This window comes from Caretta caretta, chromosome 8 (genome assembly GCF_965140235.1).
Source record: "Caretta caretta isolate rCarCar2 chromosome 8, rCarCar1.hap1, whole genome shotgun sequence".
Lineage (NCBI taxonomy): Eukaryota > Metazoa > Chordata > Testudines > Cheloniidae > Caretta > Caretta caretta.
In genome coordinates, this window is record NC_134213.1 from 50529462 (window position 1) to 50555869 (window position 26408).

Below are 26408 nucleotides of genomic sequence, written 5' to 3' on the forward strand. Positions count from 1 at the left end.
ATGTTTGGGGTCAAATCATATATAATTTTCAGAATTGCCAATGACCCAAATAATTCAGGATTCACCTAGCTGTTCTACAGAGTCATGCACTCGCACCCACTGAAGCCAATGGAAACACCATTAACATTGATCTGTGCCGGATCACGACTTGTGCCATTGAAAAGCTGGGAGACTCCATGGGTTCAGGTAATTTAAATGATTAGCTTTAAATACAGAAATCCCCAAGATATTGCTCCCCGGGGGCCTAATTCAAAGCCTACTGGTGTCAATTTGATTTCAATGGATCAGGCCCTAAAATTTTCTGTTTAAATTATTTGATTTCCATCTTTCTCCCCCCACCCAAGCTAATAATACACTATAGAATCAATAGCTTGTATTACAGGAAAACTGAAATTCTCAGCATGATAAAGCACATCTCGTCCCAGTGGACATGAGAATTTGGACTTTCAGTCAAATGGGGAAAAGTTTTGAAGTCTCAAAAATTCTCAGGATGTGAAAACTGTTCCCCACCCAGCACTATGACCGAGGGCAGGACACCGGACTTTTCTTTCCTCTCTCATCCTTTGTTTTGTGAGTGTTCTTCGGGGCAGGGACTATGCATATGCACAACACCCAGCCCAATAGGACCCAGCTCTCAGCTGAGGCCCCTTACCAGTACTGTAACCACTAATGGCCTGCTTTGCCAGAGGAAAGGAAAGGCTGCCCAACAGCAAGGTGGAGCATCTCAGTTGGTTTGGAAGGAGGCTTTTACTACGGGCCAGTTGCCAGCAATGCTCAGCTGTTAGCTGCCTGCTGTGCATCTTCACACCTCATTGCAACAGGAAATTCCCTGCAACGCTCCCCCTGTACACGACCCTGAGGGTTTTATGCATGCGGCCCTGTAAACAAACAGCAACAGAACAGCAGCTAGTGGCTGCGGCAATTAGGAAAATCATGTTTAAGGCAGAATCAAATCAGCTGAATGAGGTAGTTCAGTTCTCGCTAGGCAAACACCCCAGCAAGTGAGTTAAGAAGCAAGTCACTTCTTCACTAGCACAAAACAAGCAGGACACAAGAGTCTCTGTGATCACAACTCCTCGTTCAGTTTGCTGGGAGGTTTCCAGTCACAGCAGCCAGTTTCTTCCACATCTGCCCAACTGGGCAGAAGAATCAGTGGAAACCAGTTTCCACCCCTAACCCCAGAAAACACCAACTTTTAATTCCCCTGGACAGAATGCAGTCTGGCACTTAGAGCAGGGACTGGGCCTCAGGACACCTGGGTTCTGTTGCCAGCTCTTCCAATGTCCAAGATGTTGAATAAGTCCCTTAGTCTCAGTGAACTGATCTGTAAAATGGGGTTAATCAGGCTAAACTCACCAGACTAGACTAGTTACAGAGAGGAAGCATTGATCTTGGGCCTCCAAAGATCAGCATTCTAGTGACTGAGTAACTGTTGTGGTTCCTCACTTGAAAGATGGGGATTATACATTTTCCTCCCTCACACATTTACAGTGTAAGATCTTTGGGGCAGAGACAGTCTTACCTTGTGCCTAGCACTGCTAGGACCTTGGCAGTACTATTTTCGTAGCACCTAATGCTGTTTTTAAAAGAGCTTGGTTAGGTTTTTAAAGGCTTGGAAAATACTGTGTGTTCCCAATGAGGACTATGCAGTGTCCACCACAGACAGCTCCTGTGGAACACACCCTATGTTTTACCTGGGGCAGAGTGTATACTGGGGCAGGACAGCCTTAGGGTAGGCAGCTGGGAGGGGGATTCCCAGCACAGCTTGACAGACACATACTAGCTCTGCTCAAGATAGCAGTTTTGCCACTGAGACAGCAGCAGAGGCTCAGGCTAGCCCCCTGCATACATCCCCAGAAGGGTCAGTTGGGCTTGTACTGGGCAAGCATGGGCTAGCTACCTATGGCCACACTGCTTCTTTTCATGCACTAGCTCGATCAGGGCTGGCACAATGTCTATTCATGCCAGGAAGTGCCCTTGCAGCTGCAGTGTAGATGTACCCTTAGTCACTTCCCACAGACCATCAGCAGAGCTAAGTGTATTGAACAAAGCTGCTAATTCTTTTAGCTCAACCATGAGGCTTAGAGTACTAATTATAAGCTCCCAGTAACCTGTGACTTAACAGTCAGTGCTTTGGCAAGCACTTCCTTACTCAGAAAAGTCACTTGGTTGGCAACTGCCTTGGACACACACAGTTGTGACAAGTGCAAAGCAGGGAGGTGAGGCCTCTGCTGCCCCCTCTCTAGAGATCTGTGAAGATGGCAATCTGGACACCATGTTCCTCCAGTCCCAGACTAGACAATAAGAGGTTAAACAGGAGCCAGTGGAATGAGCAGCTCCCCTAGCTGAGCAGAGAGATGTTCTCACATGAGCTCACTCAGACATGTTCCATCACGGAGGGCCTTGGTACAAGGCACGGTACATAAAGCCAGCTTAGCACACACTCTCCCTCACAGACAGAGACACAGCCAGCTCTGAAGCTCCCAGCCAAACAGCTGAGGGTCACAAGTGTTCAATCCAATGGATGGGTGCCATTCTGTAGACAGCAGTGGCTGCATAAATACATGACTGTGGTCAGCGGCCAAGCACATACAGTCAGACTTGGCACATCTTGTCCCTCACACACAGGCTCCCATCTAGTGAATTAAAGGAACAGATCCTCGTATTCAGTGGATACAGAGGACTTTTCGAGCAGAACAGCCTTGTTTTAGGAGTAAGCGCCCTGAGCACGCACAAAAACCAGTTAGTCACAGACCCATGTCCATGGAGGATTCTAACCCAGGCTCTAGTGGTTTTCCATTCAAATGTCACAGATGGAAGCTCCAGCAGAAAGCTACTGTACAAACTGGCGCATATCAAGCAGGGAGGCCTCTTGCCAGGGGTGATCATTATTTGTGCACTAGAGAATGAGCCGGAGCTTCCAGACTGAATTAGCAGAAAATTAAACATATGTCTCCATTCACCAAGGTAAAGAAGGATACGTGGATCCATTCTGATTTCATCTATTTCAATTACTGTCAAGGACATACTGAGTCTATCCCGCAGGAGCACAGAAATCCAGGTCACGCTTGTCAACTGGCTTCCACACTGGGCTAGTCTTAAAACAAGGACTTGTGGGACTCTGCACTTTGAGGCTCTGCCTTGCCTTGTTAGCCTGAAGCTCAGTCTGCTCCCCACATCTGGTAGGGGGGCTGGAGGAACACAAAACTCACAGCCCTGCTTCTCCCATGACCTGGCAGGCTGGTCCCAGATATGCTTGCACTACTGTAGAAATCCAGACTGCCGTTACCTCCATGTGTCTCCTGGACTGGACAGCTATGCCTGCCTCAGATGGACTAGGATTAGGAAGATGGTCTGCCTGTCAAAGCAGCTTTTAATGGCTATTAGCTAAACGTAACCTTAGCCCCGAACACCACATTGGCATCACCAATGTGAGTTACATGCTCCCTACCCCAGCAATCTATTACACTTTTTATATACACAGTAACAACAGCCCCCCTGCTGGCATGAAGAATTCACACATCTAGAGTTCTCATACTGAAAACTGTACAGGAAATTGCCTTTTCTATTTTTGAAGCATGTGCTACTAGAGAAGCTGTGTGGTTCTGGGGACTGAATACAGGGCTAGGAACCATATTCCAAGTACCAATCCCAGCCCTAACAGGGAATCACTGTTGACCAGGGTGCATGGACCTTTCAGTGCCTCAGTTTTACCATCACAATATGGGGCTAGTACTGCACTCACAGGGATGAGGTGTTCAATTAGTTTGTGTCGGTGCAGTTCTAAGTATTATTACTACTATGAGGTATCACTAGATGGGACCCTGCATCTTTTGGCTCCACACCACTTATGCTGCTGAACCCTCTCCAGGCCATAGGTCCATGTTTGACGAAGCAGGTAGGTAGATACTCAAAGCCCATTGTTCTAGTGGCTGATTCAATGGCCTGTGATGCAATTGTGGGGGGAAAAAAAGGTTAGTATAATTCCAGGGTGTATAACAGAGGCGACACACGAAGATAGTTGTCCTGTCTACTTGGCAGTGGTGAAGACTCACTGAGAGTACTGTGCCCAGTTCTAGGTGCCACACTTTAGGAAAGATGTGGACAAATTGGAGAGAGGCCAGAAGAGAGCAACAAAAAATGATAAGGGGTTTAGAAAAACCAACCTGTGAGGAAATATAGTAAAAACTGGGCATGTTTAATCTTGAGAAAAGACAACTGAGGTGGGACCTGATAAGTCGTCAAATATGTCAAAGGCTGTTATAAAGAGGACTGATCAATTGACTGACCAACTGAAGGTAGGACAAGAAGCAATGAGCTTTCTTCTCAGCAAGGGAGATGTAGGTTAGACATTAGGAAAAGGTTTAACTATAAAGATAGTTAACTCTAGATTTGGCTTCCAAGGCAAGTTGTGGGATCCCCATCACTGGAGGTGTAAGAACAGGTTAGACAAATTTTATCAAGGATGGCCTAGGTTTACTTGGTCCTGCCAGCACACAGGGCTTGACTAGATGACTTCTTGAGGTCCCTGCCAACCTTACATCTCTATGATTCTAAGTCACCACATAAGGTCTGAGCTGGGGAATAGTGGGGATATCTGGTAGTGGCTTAGTGGGGGCCAGCATGACCACCTTTGCATTGCAATGCTGTAGTTCCAAGCTGTAGCAAAACAACTACAAGCAATTTGTCCCAGAAGGAAGTGTCAACCCCCAGGTCTAAGCAATTTACTGGAGTTGGGCACTTACTACCTCTTATGGCCTTCAGGGTGCAATCCCAGCCAGTGAGGGGTTGGTCACCTCTTGCCCTACATCCTTGGGTGCCTTACAATGCTTTGCTGCTGTAGTTCCAAGCCTAGGATGCTCACAACCTGCCTACAAGCATGCAATTCACATAGTGAAGTGTCTGCGTGCTTGATAGGGTCTGAGCTGTGGGACCAGGGCTAACAGCCTGTCTACCGCCCCACACTGGCTTCCGCCAGCCTTGGGGTTCCCTTGCTGGTTGCAACCAACACCCCCACAGTCCCAATTTTCCCAAAGCCATGTGCCGTGCAACATCCAGCCCTGTTGTGGACAGTTCAGAGAAATAAGGTTCCTTTGTTCTTCTAAAGGCACAAAAGCATATTGCAGCTTAAGTTAACTGGGCAAAATACACCCTTCCATTTAAACACAGCACCAAGTTAGTTTCTAGTAAAGCAAAAAAAAAAACAACACTAATGAACTATAGAGAGACAAGTTGGCCCAATAAAAGGTATTACCTCACCAGCCTATGTCAAATATTCTGCGACCAACAAGACTTTAACAACACTTAGGTTAAGCAATGCCAAATGAAAGGAATAAAGTTAGAAAGGGTTACAAGCAAATAAAAGTGAACACACAAGAGTCAAACAAACAATCTAGCAAGGTACAGGTTTAAGATTGGTTCTAGAACCTGAATATAGGTCAGAACCTTCAGCCCCACCTTGGTTGAAAGACCCATCTTTCTCAGCTTGCCAAAACTCTGTTCCCCTTGTGTCTGTCTAGTGATGGATGCCAAAGGTGGCTTCTGTCCTTCCTTATGTCTTCTGAAGTTCAATGACCGCATGCTGTTTTCCCCCTGCTTGTGGGCTTCCCATCCCCCACCCCATATGTAAATGGCGCTTCCCTTGTTTTGATTCCACCATACTTAATTTACATAGGAAACCCGTAGATAGGTTCCCTCCCAGACAGGAGAGAAGGCATCCGTTTCTCCCTGTCCACACACTTAGAAGCATAAAACCATTGAGTATCCATGTTTTCTCCTATAGCGTTAATATGTCCATTTCAGTGATACCACAAGTGTCAGAAGCTTTCAAAAGAGACAACTTCACTCAATATGCTTCATATAAAATATTACTGTATTATAAATCAGTTGATTGTTGTTTATCACTTAAGGTTCAGGGCCCCCCACCTCCATCTTTATTGATCAGTAAAGACTTGCAATGTATTATTTGAAAAGTAAAACCCAGACCAACCTTCTCTCTCCTGCTGGGGCACAGATACCAGGCTGTCTCCTCCCCCACTTATTAGTGTGAGAGCTTTGTTGACCCAATATGTGAAAAATGAACTTTCATGGTTTCTGCTGGATGACCAGGCTGGTCAGAGAAGCAAACAAGTTCCTTTGTCTAGGATAGACCTGTTTAAGCCAGGCATATCAAGGGGAGTCGGTAAACACACATTAGTAATAATTCTAGCATATAGCTATCTCTCTTAATACACACTATATATTACTATTCTTGCATGATGTAAGTAATCAGTGAGTTATGAGTTTTTAAAATGATACCCCAAGACATATTTTGTACAAAGCTTATTACAACAGCAGGCAGGGTGTGAATACAGGGGTGCTTAGGGTCACATGCCCCTTATGCCAAAAAGTGTAAGGATCCCCTTTTGGAGAGGGGCCCTAAGTCTTGTAGTCTAGAAAGCTCCAATATAGAAGGAGCAGGTTGGGAATAGTGTCGGGAGGGTGGGGGGGGGCTAAATGGTCAAATCCTCAGAGAAAGAAGCATAACAGTCTGAGTGGCAGCTTCATGCTTCTTAGAGTGTTTCCTGGGGCAAGAGTGCAAAGCAGAAATTTCACACATGTGAAAAGAAAACAGGGCCTCTTTGGATGGTTTCATGAAAAGGTAAAAGCAACACAATTTCACTAGACCCAGTGCTCAAGTTTTACCCTAAGCATTAAGGGCAGCAAGAACTGGTGGCTGGGGGACACTCTTAAAGGACACAGATCAGGTAAGTCACCTCCTTCCAGAGGGCTTTTCATTTCCTTTCCTAGTTAGTTTAGTGCTGAGCTGACAGTAAGTCCTCCAGTTAGTGTCAGAACAGGCAGCAAGAATGTAAACGCTCCTATATCACCCCAACAATGGAGCTTGCTCTGGCTCATGGTTCCAGCAGGGTTTGCTCACCACCGGACACAAGTCCCTAGCCACATGGACTGCAAAGCCATATTTGACATTATGATAGGGAACACAACTTCTCCAGGGCATGTTCTACCATGATCCCATTTGCTAGTGGGGACAAGGCCCACAAGTGGGAGGAGAATGTGCTCCACACGAACCACCCAGCCCTTGGCCTGTGGGAAGCGGTAAGAACCCATTACATCATCCTGTCACATGTCTGGGCTTCAGTTTCCCTTCTTCTCATTGGTGGCCTCCTGTCTCCCTCCCAGCAGATGGGAGAGTTGAGGTTCAGCCCTCAGGCCAGCCTTCTTATTACAGCCCTTCTCTTCTAGGAATCAAGTCCAGTCCCTCCCCCTGTCTAGTAAAGGGTTTCTGCCCTCCCTGAGCTAAGCAGCTTTTGTCCTTCCTGGCTTTTGCCCTGTGTTGATACCAGGATGTGCTCACAACTTCTATGTACTAGGACTCATGTCACCTTTCCCTGGGGCTCAATCCTTCTGTTGCCCCCTCAATTGGGGGGGGGGGGGGAAATCATTCTTAGTCCTGTCCAGACAATAGCTTTACCCTGCGCTGACTGAGGTGATCTGCACCAGGTGGCACTGCAGGGGAGGGAGGGGGGTCCATGCCATCCCCTTACGATGGGACCCTGTACCGTGGACTGCCCACCCTCCAACTCAGCACTGCCCTGATTACCTGCAGGGCCACTCACTGCAGACCCTTCTCTGACTTGCGAGGGTTTTCTGCAGCCCCAACTCCAGGCATCCCTTCTGGCCTTGTACTTAGCCCATCCCCCAGCTGCATGCTTTCTCCAGAACTCCTGCACCTCCCGGCTGAGCCAAGCTCAGGCTGCCTCTTATAACCTCCAGCAGGCCTAGCTCTTGCTCACATGCTCAGTCACCCATTCTCTGGCCTCTCAGGTCCACAACCTGGGAGCCAGGCAGGCACAGCAGAGGCTGAGTTCAACTCCCTTAAAGGGCCCATCTCACCTTGTGACAAGTCAGCCATTAACAGCCACGAAGGGGTGCCAGTGGTGGTGGCTGATGTGGAAACGTGTCCCCTAGGAACTGGGCTGAGACCATGAACTGATTTCTCTCAGGCCTCCATGGTGAAAGGCTGAGTCAAGGGAGGGATAGCTCAGTGGTTTGAGCATTGGCCTGCTAAACGCAGGGTTGAGAGTTCAATCCTTGAGGGGGCCATTTAGGGATCTGGGGCAAAAATTGGGGATTGGTCCTGCTTTGAGCAGGGGGTTGGACTAGATGACCTCCTGAAGTCCCTTCCAGCCCTGATATTCTATGACTCCATGCACTCCCTGTCCGTGATTAGAACATAGCAGCCATGGAGACACAAGGAGGGGAAGTTTTACTCGAGAAAGGTTTGATATATGAACAGGAGATGGCAGAAAGACAGAGCTTATTAGAATCCACCAAGTACATTGGCGTAATGCTGTCAGGCCCTTTCAGTGTCACACACGGGGGGCTGCAGACACGCTGGAATGGCAAGAAGAGTCAACAATCGCCAGAGTTGCCTCCTATGGAATGGTACATGCTCAGGGGGTTGGAGATTTGTGGATAATAAGAGGGAGCATGTTATAAACCAGGAGTGATATTAAGAGGGTTTGACTATAATTGTGAAAGCAATAAACCCAAATCTTTAAATCTATCTAATACCCTACAATCAACGGCCAAATTATCTGTTATCCTGTGACAGCTGAATAAGCAGTAAGCACTGCCAGGTGTGCTGAGAGGGGAGGGGAGTGCAGGGAGGGAGGGAAAATCAGGGATTAGGCAATCAAGGAAGCCAGCCAGTGGAACTGGGAAATAAATGCCCACTTCAGAGAGGCTGAGACAGAACCTTCCCTGCTAGATGGTGCTGCGGACATAAGCGTCATTACCTCATAACCAGAGGCGAAACTCAAAGCATCTGAAGAACTAGGCAAGGGATCTGGTGGGAATGGGCCATGAGACAAAAATGGATTTACAGGCCTGGAGAGGTCCCAAGTTCGTGAGCCAAAAAGTAGCATCATTATACGGACCTTTCCATACAAGAGGGGATCACTGAACAGAGACAGAGACCCTGCCCCAGCTCAGTGAATTCTGCAAGCACAAGTCAGAGGTAGGGCATCCTCTGAAGTGGAAGGCCACCAGTAGCCCTTAACTGAGCTCAATGCCCCACCCTTTTATCCATAGGAGAGCAGCCTTCCTTTCTCTCTCCCCGATGCCTCTGCATGGCTGAACTTGAGGTGGCCAGTGGCCAGACCTGAAAAGCTGGCTTTGGGAAAAAAACCCACAAGGACAAGTGACCCAAAGTGAAGGACAAAAACAGAAGTTATTAGAGCAGGAAATTCTAAATGAGGTGGGAGTAATTTCTTAAAAGGCTTTTTCAATAAGTGAGTTTTCATAATTTCTCCCTAAAACGCCAGAAGCTGAGACAATAGCAGGTCGGCAGGGGTTGGGATAATTAGCGTAATGTTGTTTTGACCTTTCAAGACAGCCCAGAAACAGAGCAGGAACGCAAAGGCTTCCAGCACCACTATAACCTTCAATACTGAGACTGTTATGGGAATGCCAATTGGAACGCAGCATTACCACGCCTCAGGCTTGTCCCCACACACCCTGAACCAAGGGTCAGGTCTTGAAATATTGTATTAGATGTAACATACTGATTCCATCCCAGTTTTACAATGGATCTTGCCCAGGTTTGTATTATGTTCAGATCCAGGGCTCATTGATACCAGCGAGCCACCACTTGAAAACCAGGCTTAAAAGTAGGATTGTGACCAACTAGGTTTTGACTGGCTGGCCATTATGGATGGCATCCAGTCACGTTAAATCATTCCCGACCTGGCCAAGACCACTATGACCACAATTTCACCCTATTTGCACTGTTCAGCTCCACCCGCACTCAACTATAATTGAGGCGGGGGGCTGGCTACAAAGTGGGTTAAAGCTGCAATACCAGCGGGATCGATCCATGTTTTAGTCATTGATCTAAAGCCTCAGACTGACACAGGTTTTAACTCAGCTGCAAGGACAGTTAGATTGCATGTGCTAGGCGTCTTTTAGCAGTGCTCTAGCTGGGGACAGGGAGAACTGTAGGATCTGGGAGTCCTTACTTTGTATGGCTGTAGAAGGCGCCTGCCTAGGGATCCAAATTTTGCACAGTGTTGAGGCCCAGTCAGAATATACATGCAATCTAATGCAGTGAATGTTTGCTATTACTAGTCACTCTGACTTGTAGAGTATGACTGCATATTTTAGATACAGGGTTCTTACCATCATCCACTCCCCACTGATACTGGAAAATATTAACTGTCCAGTAGTAGGGGAAATTAGAGACCTTGTTGAAAATCCAGGGAAAGTTCCTTTTTATGAAAAATTCATGTGTCATATTAAATACATTATACATGTATTAAATGTGGTTTTGTTATTGTATGGCATTATCTTAAAGGTCAAGTAGTCGGGTGGGGGTTGCATCTGATAGGTATAAGATGTGGAGGTGCCAACCGTGCATATACTATTTCATGAGGTTACATCTCTACAATATCCAACATGAGTGAGTTTCTGCACTCAGGGAAGCATGTGAAATTATGCATAGAATTTTCAACTGTTGCATTTTAAGTCATTAAATGGCATTGCTGATTGAAACACATCATTGCAGGTGGGGAGGTAGGGTTGTGTGGGGTTTTTGGCTTGCATTTATTTACAAGTGTTTCAAGCTTGCAGAGATTCAAGACGTGTACCACAATCCACACCAGTGAATTCTACCATCAGGCTGGGCAGTGCAGGACTTGCATTGGCTTTAAAGGGCCATAGTGCACAAACAAAGCTTCCCCCTCATCCCCCCACCTGATAAAACAGGTCAGTCTCGTATGATTATTCACATTACAGTGAAGACTAGGAGCCCTAATCATGGACCAGGACTACATTGTGCTAGGCCAGGGGTGGGCAAACTTTTTGGCCCAAGGGCCACATCAGGGTTGCGAAACTGTATGGAGGGCCGGGTAGGGAAGGCTGTGCCTCCCCAAACAGCCTGGCCCCTGCCCCCATCCGACCCCTCCCACTTCCCACCCCCTGACTGCCCCCCTCAGAACCCCCAACCCATCCAACCCCCCTGCTCCTTGTCCCCTGACCGTCCCCTCCTGGGACCCCCACCCCTAACTGCCACCCAGGATCCCACCCCCTATCCAACCCCCTTGCTCCCTGTCCTCTGACCCCTATCCACTACCCCCCACCCCCCACCAGGCTTCCTGGGACTCCCACATCTATCCAACCACCCCCTGCTCCCTGACTGCCCCCTGCCAGAACCTCCGCCCCATCCGACCGCCCCCCAGGACCCCCTTATCCTACCCCCCCATTCCCCGCCCCCTTACCATGCCACTCAGAGCGGCAGGACTAGCAGCAGCACCACCCAGCAGGAGCCAGCCACGCTGGCACAGCGAGCTGAGGCTGCAGGGGAGGGGGGACAGCAGGGGAGGGGCCGGGGCTAGCCTCCCTGGCTGGGAGCTCAAGGGCTGGGCAGGAGGGTCCCGCAGGCCGGATGTGGCCCTCGGGCCAGAGTTTGCCCACCTCTGTGCTAGGCACTGGCCAGACAAAAAGTTGGTTCCTTTCCAAAAGATTTTAGAGTCCGAGTATCAGGAGACAATACATGGATGAGGCGGATGGGAGAGCACAAGGAAACAATGAGACTATCTAGGTCAGCATGGTAGGTAGTGGTCTCAGCACACCAGCTGTCTTTGTGCTGAAATAAGAACTACCCCAAAATGCCAAATGAACACAGTTTTGCTCCCACACCAGCTTCGTTTATATTTTTTCTTGTCTCCATTAAACTAGCCCGAAAAACACCTTTAGTAAAAAAGTTACTTATCTGGGTAACGGATTCTTTGAGATGACTTGAAGAACATCTAATATGCAAGAATCTTTAAGTTATGGGATTGTTCACTTCCAACCCTGTATTCATTTAGATTTGTAGACTGAGGGAAGGACCATTATGATCATCTAGTCTGACCCTCTGCATGGCACAGGCCATAGATCCACTCACATCTGACTCAGTCCAAGATTTCCTGAATCCTCGTGAAATAGTCTGGAAAGGGCCCGCTTTCCTTGGCTGCCCTAGAGTCAGCTGTATACAAGTCCCAGCTCGATGAGCTCATTGTACTGTTTATCTAAGGCACAATTCATGACCAGCATTAAATCTGCCTTGTTTATTTTGTAGTGTTAGTCTAGATTCAGGCAGACAGCCACACACCCACTACAATAATAGGACTATTTATGAATTATAAGGATAAAAAGCTACATTATTATTAGCATAGGTAGGGCTTTTCACCAGGCTAAAGCAGCTCTGCAGAATTGCAAACAAGAATGCAATGTACTCTGAAGCAAACTGGTCCAAACCCAGTTGCAAAGGACCCTCATTCCTAGAGCTAACTGGAATTTGCATGGCAGTCTCAAGTAAATCCATACTCAGCGGTTTCTACTCCAGACTATTGGGAAACGAATCAATGCAATATGAGTGGCCTCCCTTGTGCTATTTATTTTCATATTACATTAAACCCTGATTTTCAGGGCAGCACAGGTTTTAGTACTGATGATGCAGAAAGACATTGCCCAGAGGGTAAACTAGAGGTTTGACAGCTGAGCAGCTGATGACCGGCACATATAGCACTCTGGGAAGGTTGTTTGGGCACATGGGGCAGATCCTCAGCCAGTACAAGCTTTCACCACTCCAGTGACATAAATTCATCTTTTGGTATTGGGGAGAGAATACAGCTCCTCTTTCCCTGCCCACTGTAGACAAGCATGGAAGTGACCTGACGTGTGTTTGGTTGGGGCGTGGACTCTTTGTTCCCTCTCCCCGAAACCCACAACAAGCAGCATCCCGCACCATCCACCCCCTCCATTGTCTGCCACTGGATCCAGCTATGATGGATAAGCACGTTAGCTGGAGGTTTCTACTACAGAGATCAGCAGGAAAATTGCTAACAATGTTGACTTTGAAGACCCCCAAGCCTGGGACAGTTTTGCTCTCCGACTCCTCTATACTAGATCACTCTCTGGTTTTGATCGTCTCCAGGCCTTACTCACAGAAACAGTAGATGCTCTTCTCTTCCTGTCTAGCATGACAGCCCATAAATAAGAAGCACAGTTAGGTAGTTAGGCATCTGTTAATATTTGCACTGGCCACAAAGGCTGGGCGCAAAAGTTATCAGTGTCAGTTATCTGCAGGAGGAGAACACCACTTATATAACAGAGACCAGCTGAAATTCTCAAAGCATGTTGGAAACCCTCACCAGAAGGCCAGCACAATGTTGGGGCTGTTATACCCATATGTCCATGGTAAACTAATGCAAGAAGTTCAAATATAGTCTGCTCACGCCCACAAAGCAATTCAGTGTCAGAATTAGGAGTCAAATCACACAGTCCTGACCCCAGCCTCCTGCTCTGACCACTAGACCTATTTTCTGATATGCAAGTTATTTATCAGGGACAGGTGACTTTAGTGATGAGAGCAGTACACTTCCTAATGTAATTGATAGTAACCATGTTGTCCACAAAACAGAGCCCTCTAAAGACATGAGGCCAGAACCACAGCAGGTATGAATCAGTGTAGCACCATTGAGTCAAAGGAACACCAGCTGAGAATCTCACTCACTGTGTGCATCTAGCATGATCTGTTTGTAACATATACTGGCAAATATAAAGTCACTACAGACTCTTCTGAGTTTTTCCCAGCTGCCCAAAGGAGCTGGATGCCTAGTTCCCATTAATTGAGAAAGAATCCCAAAATCCTCCAGGCAGCTTTGAACACCCATCTTAGGACATTGTTACAGTTAGTACTTACAAGTTTGCTGGGTTCTTCCTGATACAGACAGCATCTTCACTGGACCATTTCCTACTCCCCAGCTGTGCTGCTGACTACTACAATTGCTCTCCAGGTAGTTCACACTCCTGTGTGGATGTTGTTGTTACTTTTCTTGCATGTTTCTGGAACAGGAAGCCAGAGTATTATAGCCTTGTCATTTCATTGCAACCCTTCCCGCAATAGCTTTGTTGTCAATCCCAGTGGCCTGCTCGAATTCCAACTGGGTACTAGTTACTGAAGAACAGTAGGTTCACTGCTGGCACCCCCGTCACGTCTAGGCATGATGTAGCAGGCTCTCCTCCTCCAGTACCTTCTCCCAACAGCTGATCTGGTCCCTGGAATGGTCCAGGTCATATTTAGTCCCACCCCTACCAGAACAACAGAGTCCGGTAAAAACAACTAGCCAATCACTCCACTGGGTCTGCCACCCTTCGCTCTGGCCTGAGGGGTCCCATATACCCTTTCCTCTGGTGTTTCCAGTAGTGCATAGCCCTTTCCAGGGGATTCCTGCCACGTTACCAGTGGCTGGTAGGGAAACCCAGGCTCACACACTGGATTCCAATCCAGGGACCCCAAGACAGGTACTCAAGCTTCACTCCAACACACTCCTTGCTAATGTCTCCCTGGTTTTCTTCCTAGCAAGCCTTTCCCCAGGCTGTCTTCTCACCCTGCTAGAGCTCTCCTGTTCCCTACAGGTTTGTTCACACCCTGCTACCAGGAGAGCGAGTGCAGAATTCCTCTCTCTCTAATAGCCACCCCTCTGCCCAGGCCAAATATCACAGTTACTTCTATCTGGCTCAGGACCACCCACCTCCTGGCTTCCTTCTGGCTCTGGACCCTCTGCTTCTAGCTCCAAACTTCAGGTCTCCCCCTCAGCCTGTAGCCCACAGAAGGAAACTCCCAGATACCTCTCCTCTGGGTCTCCTCATTAGCTTTTGTGCAGTGCCCTGAGCTTCTTCCTGTGTGAAGATCCAGCTTCTCCTCATGCCTAAAACCCCTCCAGGTGCCACCTACTGGCCTAATTGTGCTCAGGCTCCTGTTAACCAACGGTTAACCAGTGTGGGGTTTATAAACCCCCATCGCGTTGTTTTGCCTCCCTAACATTCTTATTGCATAATCAACTGGCTATTTGCTGTCTGACCTAAATATTATACTGTTGCTGTGTGCTGGTAGATGGCTGCTGCACTCTACCCCAGAGACAGCTGCATTTCAGTGAGGTTGGGGGTACGCTTGGAGCAATTCCTAAACACGTTGTGTAAAGTCAGTAAAGCACTTTGGGACATGGTGCTAGTCACATGTAAGCTATCATTATTTATATCATAGTGGCACTTAGAGGCCCCAAATGAGATTGGAGCCCCATTATACTGGGTGCTGTACGTACTCATATTAAGAGGTAGCCCCTACCCTAAAGAGCTGACAGTCTAAATAGACCAGAGAGAGAGGCAGCATCATTATCCTCATTTTATAAATAGAAAACTGAGGCACAGAGAGGCTAAGGGCTTGATTCACAAAAGGATGTAGGTGCCTAACTGCTTCTTTAGGCACCTAAATCCCAGAATCCTGCCCCACTGGGATTCACAAACCCCCATTCAGCTACCCCCAAACCCTGAAGGTGCCTAAAAATCACTTGGTGCCTTTAATTTTCACAGTCAAAGTCCCCTAGCCCCCTGTCAAGGTTCCTCCCCCACTCTGAACTCTAGGGTACAGATGTGGGGACCTGCATGAAAACCTCCTAAGCTTACTTTCACCAGCTTAGGTTAAAACTTCCCCAAGGTACAAATTAATTTTATCCTTTGTCCTTGGAATAACCACTGCCAGCACCAAACTCTAACTGGGTTTACTGGGAAACGTAGTTTGGACACGTCTTTCCCCCCAAAATCCTCCCAACCCTTGCACCCCACTTCCTGGGAAAGGTTTGGTAAAAATCCTCACCAATTTGCATAGGTGACCACAGACCCAAACCCTTGGATCTGAGAACAATGAAAAAGCATTCAGTTTTCTTACAAGAAGACTTTTAATAGAAATAGAAGTAAATAGGAGTAAAGGAATCACCCCTGTAAAATCAGGATGGTAGGTACCTTACAGGGTAATTAGATTCAAAACATAGAGAATCCCTCTAGGCAAAACCTTAAGTTACAAAAAAGACACACAGACAGAAATAGTCATTCTATTCAGCACAATTCTTTTCTCAGCCATTTAAAGAAATCATAATCTAACACATACCTAGCTACATTACTTACTAAAAGTTCTAAGATTCCATTCCTGTTCTATCCCCGGCAAAGCAGCATACCGACAGACACACAGACCCTTTGTTTCTCTCCCTCCTCCCAGCTTTTGAAAGTATCTTGTCTCCTCATTGGTCATTTTGGTCAGATGCCAGCGAGGTTACCTTTAGCTTCTTAACCCTTTACAGGTGAGAGGATTTTTCCTCTGGCCAGGAGGGATTTTAAAGGGGTTTACCCTTCCCTTTATATTTATGACACGCCCCCCAAATCTCAGCTAGGGTGAAACACTGGCTGGGATTTCTTCCTGGAGCTCTAGGAAAAACAAAGTTAATAAGACACACGCATCTCTAAATATACTACCAAGTACATAAAGACTAACAATATTTTCCACATCTCAAGGACGATTTTAACCAGTTGATTCTGGGAAACTTTCATGGGAGAGTGCATCAGCCACTTTGTTAGAAGCTCCTGAGATGTGTTGGATGTCGAAATCAAAATCTTGGAGAGCTAAACTCCACCGAAGAGTTTTTTGTTATTTTCTTTGACAGTGAGAAGCCACTTCAGTGCAGCATGGTGGGTTTGCAGGTGGAAACGCCGTCCCCAAACATATGGGCCTAGCTTTTCCAGAGCGTAGACAATGGCGTAACATTCTTTTTCACTGACTGACCAATTGCTTTCCCTCTCAGACAGTTTTTTGCTGAGAAACACAACAGGGTGGAATTCTTGATCAGGTCCTTTCTGCATTAAAACTGCTCCCACACCACGCTCGGATGCATCTGTGGTTACTAGGAACGGTTTGTCAAAGTTTGGGGCCCTTAGTACAGGGTCAGACATGAGTGTCGCTTTAATCTTGTTAAAGGCCTTCTGACACTTTTCGGTCCACTGAATGGCATTTGGCTGTTTCTTTTTGGTTAGGTCTGTCAGTGGGGCGGCGACTTGGCTGTATTGCGGTACAAATCGTCTGTAATAACCGGCCAAGCCTAAGAAGGATTGAACCTGTTTCTTTGACTTCGGGACAGGCCACTTTTGGATAGCATCCACTTTGGCCTGTAGGGGGCTGATAGTTCCTTGACCCACCTGGTGTCCAAGGTAAGTCACTCTGTTTAGGCCTATTTGACACTTCTTAGCCTTAACAGTTAGTCCTGCCTCCCTTATGCGCTCAAGGACTTTTTGTAGATGTTCCAGGTAGTCTGCCCAGGAATCCGAAAATATGGCCACATCGTCAAGGTAGGCGACTGCATATTCTCCTAATCCCGCTAGGAGACCATCTACAAGTCTTTGGAAGGTGGCGGGTGCATTTCGCAGCCCGAAAGGGAGTACATTAAATTCATACAGCCCGAGATGTGTGGTGAAGGCTGACCTTTCCTTGGCGGATTCATCTAGCGGTACCTGCCAGTACTCCTTGGTTAAGTCCAAGGTAGAGATGAACTGGGCCCGTCCCAGTTTCTCTAATAGTTCATCTGTGCGTGGCATTGGATAGTTGTCTGGGCGAGTTACAGCATTTAGCTTACGGTAGTCCACGCAAAAACGTATTTCCCATTTCTGGTTTGGGAACTAGAACCACTGGAGATGCCCATGCACTTCCAGAGGGGCGGATTACACCCATCTGTAACATATCCTGGATCTCCCGTTCTATAGCAGTTTTAGCTTGAGGAGACACCCGGTAAGGTTGGACTTTAATTGGGTGAGCATTACCTGTGTCAATGGAGTGGTATGCCCGTTCAGTCAGTCCTGGGGTGGCTGAGAACGTTGGTGCGTACCTAGTGCACAGCTCCTTGATCTGCTGTCGCTGCATATGCCCAAGGGTCATGGAGAGGTTCACCTCTTCCACACCACCAGCACTTTTCCCTTCATAGTAAACACCTTCAGGCCACTCAGTGTCGTCTCCTCCCTGGGCTGTAAATTGACAAACCTTTAATTCTCTGGAATAAAAGGGCTTTAGAGAATTAATATGGTACACCTTAGGCTTTCGGTTGGAGGTGGGGAATGCTATGAGATAATTAACAGCTCCCAGGCGTTCCTGGACCGTGAATGGCCCTTCCCACGATGCTTCCATTTTATGGGCCTGGAGCGCCTTTAAGACCATGACCTGGTCCCCTACTTTGAAGGATCGCTCTCTGGCATGTTTATCATGCCAGACTTTTTGCTCTTTTTGAGCATCCTGTAAGTTTTCTTTAGCAAGGGCTAAAGAAGTTCGGAGGGTGTTTTGTAGGTTGGTTACAAAGTCCAGAATGTTCGTTCCTGGAGAAGGTGTAAATCCCTCCCATTGCTGCTTCACCAACTGTAATGGCCCCTTAACCTCACGGCCATATACAAGTTCAAATGGGGAAAACCCTAAACTGGGATGTGGTACAGCTCTGTAGGCAAAGGGCAACTGCTGCAACACTAGGTCCCAATCATTGGAGTGCTCATTTACAAATTTACGTATCATGGCCCCCAAAGTTCCATTAAACTTCTCCACCATGCCATTTGTTTGATGGTGGTAAGGAGTGGCAACCAAGTGATTTACCCCATGAGCTTCCCAAAGGTTTTCCATGGTTCCTGCCAGGAAATTCAGTCCCTGCATCTGTGAGGATGTCGGAGGGCCAACCTACCCTGGCAAAAATGTCTGCTAGTGCCTGGCACACACTTTTAGCCCTGGTGTTGCTTAGAGCTACTGCTTCTGGCCATTGGGTGGCAAAATCCATGAAAGTCAGTATGTACTGCTTTCCTCTGGGTGTCTTTTTCGGAAAAGGACCCAGAATATCCACAGCCACTCGCTGAAATGGAACTTCAATGATGGGGAGTGGCTGGAGAGGGGCTTTGACCTGGTCTTGGGGTTTTCCCACTCTTTGGCATACTTCACAAGACCGGACATAGGTAGAAACATCCTTGCCCATTCCCTCCCAGTGGAATGACCCCCCCAAACGGTCTTTGGTCCTGTTCACCCCAGCATGGCCACTAGGGTGATCATGGGCTAAGCTCAAGAGCTTGGCCCGGTATTTAGTTGGAACTACCAACTGTCTCTGAGGATGCCAGTCTTCCTGATGTCCACCAGAAAGAGTTTCCTTGTATAAAAGTCCTCTTTCTACAACAAACCTGGATTGATTAGAAGAGCTGAGCGGCGGTGGGTTGCTCCATGCCGCCATCCAAGCTCTCTGGAGGCTTTCATCTGCTTCCTGTTCAGTCTGGAACTGTTCCCTTGATGCTGGAGACATCAGTTCCTCATTGGATTGTGGACCTATGCTTGGTCCCTCTGGAAGTGATGTAGGGGATGGGGCTATTTCGGTTGACTGTGAACCGCTCTCCGCTGGGACACTATGTTGGGGTTCAGGCTCCGGCTGAGCCTCTTGTGTAGGGTTATGGGCTGCTGCCGGTTCAGGTTCGGTGGGGCCCTCTGGTGTTGAGGTTGCAAGTACTGGATTCAGTGCTGGCAAATGGTCTGGTGCTGGTTGTTCCGCTGGTTCCGGTTCAGGGACTGGTTCCGTCTGGGTCTCTGGGACTGGATCCACTACTGCTGTTGCAGACGTTGGCCTGGGGTCCGGGTCCATCACCTCTGACTGGGTCCTGATAGAAGTTTCCGGAACAGAGCTAGGCCTCACGGCTTGTTTAGCCTGGCTACGGGTGACCATTCCGTCCCTCTTGGCCCGCTTCACATGATTGGCCAAGTCTTCCCCCAACAGCATGGGGATGGGATAATCATCATAGACTGCAAAAGTCCACGTTCCTGACCAGCCCTGGTACTGGGCAGGCAACTCGGCTGTAGGCAAATTGAAAGAGTTGGACTTGAAGGGTTGAATCGTCACTTGGATCTCTGGGTTGATTAAATTGGGGTCCACTAAGGAAGCATGGATAGCTGACACTTGTGCTCCAGTGTCCCTCCACGCGGTGACCTTCTTCCCGCCCACACTCACAGTTTCCCTCCGCTCCAAGGGTATCTGGGAGGTATCTGGGCCTGCGGACCTCTGGTGTGATCCCGGTGCAATGAACTGTAATCTGTTGGGGTTCTTGGGGCAGTTGGCCTTTACATGCCCCAGCTCGTTACATTTAAAACGTCGTCCAGCTGACGGGTCACTGGGGCGAGGTGGGTTGCTGGAGAACGGGGTGGTGGGATGATAAGGTGTCTGGAGGGTTCTTTGGGAGGTAGGTGGGGCCTTGGGTGGCTGGGGTTGTCCCTTCTGGTCTCCGCTCCAACTGCGACCAGCTTTCTTCTTCTCTGCCACCTCCACCCATCTGGCTCCAATCTCTCCTGCCTCGATTACAGTTTTGGGCTTCCCATCTAGGATGTATCTTTCTATTTCCTCAGGAACACCCTCTAAGAATTGTTCCATTTGCATTAGGAAGGGCAAATTTACTGGAGATTCAACACTTGCTCCTGATATCCAGGCATCCCAATGTTTCACAATGTGGTAGGCATGTCGGGTAAATGACACGTCTGGTTTCCACCTTAGGGCTCTGAACCTCCGACGAGACTGCTCGGGTTTATCCCCATTCTGACTCTTGCCTTGGATTTAAACAGTTCATACTTGTTCATGTGTTCTTTAGGCATTTCAGCTGCCACCTCAACTAAGGGTCCACTGAGCTGTGGCCTCAGCTCTACCATGTATTGGTCAGTAGAGATGTTGTACCCAAGGCAGGCCCTTTCCAAGTTTTCTAAGAAGGCCTCAGTATCATCATCTGCCTTATAGGTGGGGAACTTTCTGGGATGGGGAGTGGTACCTGGAGAAGGATTGCTAGGGTTTGTTGGTATACTCTGCTGAGCCTTTACCTTCTCCATCTCCAGTGCATGCTTCCTCTCTTTTTCCCTCTCCTCCTCCACATGCTTCCTCTCTTCTTCCTTCTCCTCCTTCTTCAGCCGCATGAGTTCTATCTTTCTTTCATGTTCCCTTTGTTTTTCCTTAGCCTGAAATCTGACTAATTCCAGCTTTTGTCAAGCCGTGGATTTTGTCATCCTAACCTCTCTGTTTTTTAACTAACTTTACACCCGAGGTTTAGAAATAAACAAACAAAACTTGGCTGTAAAATTTTGCTGTGCTGGAATAGAATACCTATTCTCTGATAGTGATTGTCAGCCTACAGAAAAAGACAATTCCCTTGTCTCTGCTCTGGCCCCAAATCAAAGCAAAAAACCTCCAACTACTTGGAAACCTGCTTACCAGCAGCCCAAAGGAAAAAAAAAATCCTTTTCAAACTTGTGCTCCTTGTAAAAAAAATCAAAATCCTAAAAAAAAAAAAAAAAAGCCCCTGACACTTTTGTCTCCAGGCAAATGGGTAGAACACCCCCCTATTTACTTTTAGGGGAAAAAAAACCCTTCTGGTTTGGAAGACTGTGAATTTCCCTGCAGGAGTTAAGTACCCTGCCTCTAGGCAAAGAAAACCTGCAATTCACAAAGATAATCCCCTTTTGTCTCTGCTTGGCCCCAAAGCAGAGAAAAAACAAGCTGCTTTCAGTTTCAGCTGCTTTCTGGAAAGCAGCCCCAAAGGAAAAAAAAATTCCTTTTTAAAATCTGTATTTCTAATTCAAAAAATCTTAAATTGATCTCAAAATGATTTCAGGTTAATCCCACCACTCTGCCACCATGTCAAGTTTCCTCCCACACTCTGAACTCTAGGGTACAGATGTGGGGACCTGCATGAAAACCTCCTAAGCTGGTAAAAGTAAGCTTAGGAGGTTTTCATGCAGGTCCCCATATCTGTACCCCAAACTTCAGAGTGGGGGAGGAACCTTGACACCCCCTATGTTTCTGTTTCTGAGCATGCACCTGCAAACTGCAGTCCCACCCTGGCCATTTGGCTAACTAAGGCCCTGAGCACTTCACAAAGCTGGGGAAGAGCAGTGCTCCTCTGCCTAACTTGCCTGCGGGGCCCAAATCAGTCAGCGTGGGCAGATTGGATGTAGGGCTCCCACTGTCTCTCCTGTTGAAGGAGAGGGTATATGAGGGAGGTGGTCCCCCGCCCAGCCACCTTTGTTCTAAACCCACGCGGGCACCTAACACCAAGAGAGGTTTGCCGCTGAGAATCCCAAGCAGAGGGAGACGTCTCCCTGCAGCCCAGACTTAGGTGCCTATCTCTGAGTGGGGTGGGACATAGCACATGTCCCTTGCTGGCTTTTGTGAATCCCCTTCAGCAGCACCTGTCTCTCACCAGACAGCATACGGGGAGCTTAGGTGCTGTACTCAGGCAATGAGAATCCCCGTGATTCTCTAGGCACCTAAAAGTTACGCCTTTGTGAACTTAGCCCTACAGGACTTGCCCAGGGAGCCTGTGGTAGAGGCAGGTCTCCCGCCTCACAAGACCATCCTTATTCCAGACATCCTCAGCATGGCTCATCCAGATGAACAATATACTCTGCAAAGTCCCCACTACAGATAAATGCAGGGCTGGACGGGACCTCGAGAAGTCATCGTGTCCAACCCCTGGTGCTCAGGCAGGATCACCTTAACCTGGGTAACTCCAGTGCAAGCAGGAGCTTGACAAGTCCACAGCAAGTGACTGCCAGTGGAAACATGCAGACAGCAGTGGAAGGATGAAGAAGAACTCCCCCCCCCAACCCCTTGCCTCCCCGTTCAGTGACGCAGGAGACGGTAGGGGCTGGATGCAAGGGCATCTGAGCAGAGATTTGGGTATGCATTTTGTTTGGTTTTCCTTTAAAAAGGAAGCTAAATTTAGCCACTGGAACAGAACATATTCCCCAGGGAGTCCTTGCCCTTTGCAGCAGTGATGACACAGACCTAATTCCTGCCCACAGAAATCTACCAGCCGCTGAGGTGAAGTCATGAAAGCAGACAGCATGGGAGGCTGCTACTTTGGGCAGGAACAGCTGAGGCTACTGTATGACTCTGAAGGTGGGCAGGGAATCCTCTGACACCCATGTACCTTAGGCAGTGTCAGGATGGGCCCACATAGGTCCCCAAGCCTTGATCAAGGCAGGAGGTGTGGTACTGGGGCCCATGGTCAGAATCAGGGCAGAGATTCAAAGGGAAGCAACACAGTGGCAAGTTGAAGGCTGCCAGCCCACCTGCCTGCCAGGATGGGCTGAATATCTCAGGACAGGGGGAAAAACTGGCATCCCTCTGAGGAGGGGGAACACTGGGAGGGCTGAAGGGACGGGAGAAAGGAGGGAGAGCTGAATCGTTTTGCTGGGTCCACTCCTGTGGTCCCATATCATTCCAGACAGAGCTGGCCAGCAGCTAGATCTGGCTGCGGAAGCCGCACAGAGGAGGGTGTGATGTCACTCAGCTACACCCGGCCTGCCCCAGCTCCTATGTTTATCTTCCCGGCTGCTGATTCTCTGCAGCTGATGCATGTGTAATCAGCTGCCGCAGCACAAATGCGTCCAGGAGAGTGAGACAGAGAGAGACAGACTGGAGCAGAAGGGCAGCGCTGGCCGATGGAGAGGCAGAGCAGGGGGCGGCAGAAGTCTGGATAAAGAAGGTGCAGGGGAAGTTACCGTAGCATTGGCCAAAGAGTGAAAATAGAGATCCCCCTCTATTGAAAGCTAATGGTCTGCTCATGCCCCAGAGGCAGGGCCCAGCACATCCTGTGGGGGACCCTTCCCTGTCACCACTGAGAGGCCAGTGGAGTGAAGGACAGAGTGGAGCAGCAACAAGTACTTTGAGGGACAAGGTTTTCGCTCTGGGTGGAGTCCCCCTTGCTTGAAATGGCTGGCTCCTGAGCTTGAAAGCTGCAGAGAAACCTGGATAGGATTTTCCTCCCCTCAAGAAATCCCACATTATAAAAACCCAACTACCCCTTGTTGGCAGTGCCAGCAGAGGCAGCCAGGGCTGAGTAGCCATTGAGACAGAACTCCCATCCCATCCCCAGAGATGCTGCACTCTAAGTCAGGATACAGGCACTTGCATGGGGCACGGGGGGGGGGGGGGGGAGGAAGCGGGCACTGCTGCTGCTGTTACCATGCCTGTTTGGGGGGGGCTAAACTCCAGTCTCCAGCGCTCCAAATCCAGCACCCTTCATCTGTACTGGAGCCACTACAAATAACCCACTTCAGCTGGGTCTCCCCCTGTGCTTGCTGAAATTGTTGAAACAGGACTTCCCTGCATCACAAGAGCATGTGGAGATAAATGCATGAATGATTGTGAGGTGCTCAGATAGGACAGTGATGGTGGCCCTCCATGACTAGATAGATATGAATCAATAGAGGGGGAAGAACTTGCCAACTTCTCTTATTTCAATGACTAGCAGCAACCTGCACTACATAAGAACATAAGAATGCCCACACTAGGTCAGATCAGAGGTCTATCTAGCCCAGTATCCTGTCTTCCAACAGTGGCCAACGCCATGTTGAGACACCTTTGAAAAAGCCCTTTACCAGCCTGGTTTAGAGTGATCTGCCTCCCTAGGACTTGAGAGAAAGCTATCAGAACCTGGAGGGAGTTTTTAGCTCCAAACACCACCAAAATAATGACCCCGAGTTTGTGTTGCAATGGAGTTTGTTTCCTGTCAATGGAAGGTTTTCTGCCATTAGTCTGAGAAGCAGAACTTTTGGGAACATTAAAGCAGGGGCGCAGTCAGCCTTAGCAGTGAAGTTAATGCCTGTCACTTTCCCCGCACCATCCCAAGGCACTCTACAAACCAATTTGCAAAGACAAAGGATCACTTCACCCACCACTGGAATACTATCCCTTCTGAGATGGAATATAGCAGCTGTTTTGCAGCACACAGCAGTACTACATAGCCATTTAGGAGAGGGAGTGAAGAGGAATTCAACTGACATTGCAGGGTTGATTTAGGCAGACAATTGTCCAGGAGACTCCTCCAGGGGACTGATTCTACAAGAGCAAGAGGGCTCTTGCAAAATATGCCACATGATCTTTACTGAGCATGAGGATGCAGAGCCTTGGTTTTACATCTTATCCTAAAATTGAGGGGGTTTGATGCAGAGGGAAATTGAGAGAGAGCCACAGCGTGTTTATCTGCTGGCAGGGGACTTGGCAGCTTGTGGTGACACAAGATGGGGGGGGGGGGGAGCTAAATGTAACAGCCATAGCGGGAAGGAGACTTTCCCCAGCATTGTGATTCTAGCAGATGCTCACCAGGGGCATAATGTTGGGCTATAAATCTGCAGCATGGTTACCTCACACTTGGAGAAACCCACAACTAAAGATGGGTCCAAAGTGACACTCTGTCCTCACACAACCCCAAACTTTGGAGATGTTTGGATCCAAACTATACAGATGGCACCAAACGTGTCAAATCAGAATCCTGGTTCTGAAGACCCCTGAATTCTAGGAAAGTGCCCGATTCCCCATTTCTTTTTGTTCCATTGCTGCTGTGCGCTCACACCTGATCTTTTAATGAACCACTGTCTTGATCACCTTTGAATCCTATTGTGTCATCCTCGCTTTGATTTCTTCCTATTGTTCCTTTTCCCCTTTTCATTTCCCATCAGCTGCTTCTCTTCCTGCAGCCAGGTGCCACTCACACTTTGGGCTTTATCCCTTTTGTCCAGGGGATGGCTGGTCTGAAGGGGCTTATGGGGATAAACCCAATAATGATGTCATAACCACGTAGTATCCTGCTGCCACTGGGGGACTCAGACAGAGCTGGAGCACGTTGACTGCAGAGAGCAGAGACAGAATATGGGAAACAGGCTTCAGTGGAGCAGAGATCTTCCCTACAGAAGTAGAGCATGGACTGTCTGCATAGGCCCCTTGCAGCATCCAGCCCTAGGCATCCATGCAGTTTGCCACCTGCAGCCCCACCAATTATTCTGAGCGTCAGCTGCCACTGACTATATTCACAAGGGACAGAACCAAAACTCTGGATCTGGGCACCCCTTGTTTTGGTAAGTTTGGATCCAGATCCACATTTTGTGGCTGGGGCCCATCTCTACTTACAGTCCAGCAAGAGAAGCCAGACCTGGGTGGTCCAGACAGCTGGGGAGCAATTGACAAAGAAGGCAGCAGGACAGATGTAGAGGAGGGACCTGTGGGGAAAGCTCCAGCTGTAAGAATGGCAGGTGAAGTCAATTGGGAGCAGCTGAGAAAACACCCAAATGTGGCCAAATTATGAGCTTCTGAAAAAAGTCTCAGTTTGCACTTGCTCAGGAGAGACTTGTTAGCATCTTGCAATTAAATTCTCTGAAGATTCTGCCTGCACTGAGCATGCTCCAGCCCATCACAGCTCCTAGGTGCTGACTGATTGAGCATGCACTGTCTCCATAGAGCACCAAAGCATGCTCCAATCCCAGGCTGAAGGAGCTGAGCAGGCCTTTCCCTGCAGTTGCTCCTACTGGCAGGTGCACTGTCTGGGCAAGGAGACTGGGACAGAGAGCCAGAGGGTGGCAGGCAGGGTGCAACTGAGACAAAAAGCCAGAAAAAAATCAGACAAAAAGCCAGAGGGGCATAGTGCCAGGCTATGTACCACCATCAGTGGAAATGGACTCACGAGGGCCCACGTTCCCTGGCGGAATGGTT

The 26408-nt window shown here is 48.4% G+C and overlaps 1 long non-coding RNA gene across 1 annotated transcript in view; it reads left to right on the plus strand.

The window, feature by feature from the left end:
* LOC142073094 (uncharacterized) overlaps positions 1-26408 on the plus strand; it is a 41124-nt gene that overhangs the window by 925 nt on the left and 13791 nt on the right. The gene's annotated exons all lie outside the window — the stretch shown is intronic.